The 3,447-nt window shown below is 36.2% G+C and overlaps 1 long non-coding RNA gene across 2 annotated transcripts in view; it reads left to right on the plus strand.

Annotated features, from left to right (window-relative positions):
- Positions 1-3,240: 3,240 nt before the first annotated feature.
- The window catches only part of LOC141380310 (uncharacterized), a 4,227-nt gene continuing 4,020 nt past the window's right edge, over positions 3,241-3,447 (plus strand). The window contains exon 1 of one of the 2 annotated variants that reach the window (XR_015521906.2): positions 3,241-3,447. This exon is cut by the window's right edge and continues 1,192 nt beyond it. This is a non-coding gene — a long non-coding RNA (uncharacterized LOC141380310). The other variant, XR_015521907.2, reaches the window with a different exon arrangement.

Genomic DNA, 3,447 nt, shown 5'->3' on the forward strand with positions numbered 1-3,447 from the left:
AACAACTGAATCGGTTCACAGGTGTAAAAGAACCCTCAGAATTATTAGCCGTTTATTTTTACTGTTTAACGGAGGGAAGATATTTTCATTACATTTCTAATCATAATAATTTTAATAACTCATCTCTAATAACTGATTTATCTTTGCCATGATGAGAGCAAATAATATTTTACTAGATTTTTCAAGACACTTCAACACACCTTAAAATGGCATTTTAAGGCATAACTAGGTTAATTAGGTTAGGCAGGTATAGGGTAATTAAGCAAGTTAATGTATAACAGTGGTTTGTTATGTAGATTATCGAGAAAAATTATAGCTTAAAGGGGCTAATAATTTTGACCTTATAATGTTGTTTAAAAAAATAAAAACTGCTTTTATTCTAGTCAAAATAAAACAAATAAGACTTTCTCCAGAGAAAAAAAAAATATTATCAGACATACTGTGAAAACTTTCTGGCTCTGTTAAACATAAAAAAAAAGAAAAGAATTCGAAGAGGGCTAATAAAACTGACTTCAACTGTACATCATAGTAAGTGCATCTAGAACCCAGATTGCTAGAAAAAAAAAACTTGGCAGTGGCGGAGAAGATTTGTCTCTCAGTTGACAAGATATCTCATCTAAGGTAGGGAAGGAGTTACAAACCATGGAACTTGATGATACATTGAGGTCTTATAAAACAAAATTTGAAACTATGCAGAAATATCCTCATTGTATTATAAGAAGCCACAGGAAAATTGGTTTGGCCTGTCTTTTTTGTTGTTGTTTGTTCTGTGCCAGTAACCATTTAGCACCAAGAATTATTTTTTCCAGTTAGGTTATTGTTCATTTGAAGAAAGAATCACTTAAATCTTGGACAACCTGAGAGTAAATTACATTAAATTTTATAATGGAACACTATTAGAAATCATGCTTCTAAGTAAGTACAATTTGTGAATTTATACTTCACAGACATTTAAAAAAGTATGTTCTATTAGGCAAGAAAATGGGTGCTATAAATGAAATTCGGATGTTTTCCATCTGCTAAGTTGACACTATTATATGACCTAACCAGCTTTAAGTGCTCATGGAACAGTAAAATGTTCGTCTCATGTACACTAAAGAATTCGGGCAGAAATAGTAGGCCATCCTAGTACTTCTACTTCAACTTTTTAGAATACTATGAATTTGGACATACAACTCAGTACACATACTGTTTATATACTACTGTAAATTGTAAGGGAGAATTTAATATTCAGATGCAGCACACCAAGCTGTATTTAGGAACATTCATAAGCTTTTAAATATTGAGTACTTATTGAAATCTTGAGCATTTTTTTTTTGTTCAGCAGCTTAACTGTAGTTCTAACAGGTTCACATGGTTTGACATGGTTTGAAATTATTTGTTGTGAAGTTGTGAAACTTGTCTGCTTCTGCAACACAACAACAAATTTCTATAGCATATTTAACACGTTTACTAAAATGCTTTACACGCCCAGTGCTAAGAATACACACTTTTCAATAAACCAGGGCTGTCCAAACTCGGTCCTGGAGGGCCGGTGTCCTTGAGAGATTGGCTGTTTCTCAATATGTGTTCTTCAGCATTCTTGCATCCCTGTGTTCTTGTGTAACGTCATCATTAACCGTCAAAGTTCAGTTACAAAACTCAAGAATGGAGGATGCGTGGATGCAGACTTGAGTGCAAAAATTTCCCAAGAAGTCTTAGATGTCATTGCATCTGAATAAAGGTGGTGAGAAGCGCTGCAAGTGCAGCTTTCTATACCTGCTTATTATTTAAGTTCAGATATATAAGTTATTCCTCTCAGGAGTTTCCCTAAATGAGACGGTCAAAGTAAACAAAAATATGAAAATCTTAATAAAGGCATAAACATATTAAGGGTGTTTATTTGCTGAGATTCATATTAAAATGTGTTTTATTTGTATTGTGGAAAGTATATTTGTAAGTATTTGTAAGTATATATTTTTAAGGAAAACAGTAAATCGTTTTATGAATGCTGAAATGTTTAAATAATTTTGCATAAAAAATACGGGAAGGTCATGTGATCATCGGGAGGAACACAACATTTCATTTCTCATAGCGTTCTGTGTTCTCGCAGTCTCGCCAGTTCGTTTTTCTGAGGTACCCTGGCAAGACCGGTCTTCACAAGGACGCAAGTCCGTTCTCTGCATTCTTGGAATTGATAAACAGTCTTTAGCTAGAACCCTAATCAAACACATCTACACTAGATAATCAAGCACTTGCTTCATATACTAGAAACAGGTGTGTTGAAGCAAATTGAAGCTAAACTTAGGAAACCGGATCGAGTTTGGACACCCCTGCCTTAAACAGATGTGATCTACAGACCAAGCCACACCCTAAAATGGGAAATTAAAGGAAACGGGCACACAGGTTCGCTACCATAATGGGCACGGAGACATAAAATATATACAATTTACAGAAAAAAACATAACTTTAACAAAATATAACTTATTAATTCACAGCATGTTCAGAGCACTTCATATAAAAGCACAATCAGCTCTGCTAGGGAGTTGGGTGCAGGCTAGCTCCAACAAGAGAAGCACATGCACAGACCTACACATATACACACTTCCTGTGAAATATGTGATGAGCACTGAGGAATCACACTTTATATCAAACACCTCCTCCAGCGAAACAGCTAGTCATCTGACCCAAGGGCCCTGCCCAGATAGCAGGCAGTAATTGGCCCGAGCTCGGCTGCCCTCCGGCGCCTCCGGCTCCGACTCGGCATCGGCGAGTGTTTTCCGGGCCGAGTGCGGCCCGCAGCTCGCTCGTGCACATGCGGTTGTGATGCGGCTGTAAAGCACTGGCCCGATTCCGGTCAACCATATGGCAACCGATTAAGGCTGATGGCAACCGATTAAGTTCTTATTTTATCTAGTAATCTGTTAGCTCCATGTTTAATGATAATTTGAGAAAATATTCATGGTACGATAGCAAAAAAAAAAAAAAAAAAAGAATATTTAGTGTGGATGGTCGCAATGTTTAGACGCAAACAAAACAATATTATTTATAAATAGATTATACATGTCATCTAGAGAAAAACTATGTAAAATTCGCTTATTTTTGAGATAGCACGCTCCTGTGCTGACTGTTTTTGTTTTAAAGCAGAAGTTGGTTTCATAATAAACACATGCGTGACTAAACTCATGATCCACACTCCAATCCAGACGGTGGCGGTAATGCTCCAAAAAGCTGGTTGTCAACCACCATGGCACGAAGATCACAAGAAGAAAAAGTTTGGTTTTTTAAATATTTCATGTGGATTCCGGTCAGAAAGGTAAGCTTTTTACTGCTTGTGTTCTGTATAATTAGCGAATTTAGAGCTTAAAACATTTCCACGGTGTTTGGTTGTAACAGCGTTTAGTAATTTACAACAGTTTGATACGAAATGTAACTTGCTTTAAGAAACACGACTGGAGCTAATGTATG

This window comes from Danio rerio, chromosome 22, assembly GCF_052040795.2.
Source record: "Danio rerio strain M-AB ecotype USA chromosome 22, GRCz13ab, whole genome shotgun sequence".
NCBI classification, from domain to species: Eukaryota; Metazoa; Chordata; class Actinopteri; order Cypriniformes; family Danionidae; genus Danio; species Danio rerio.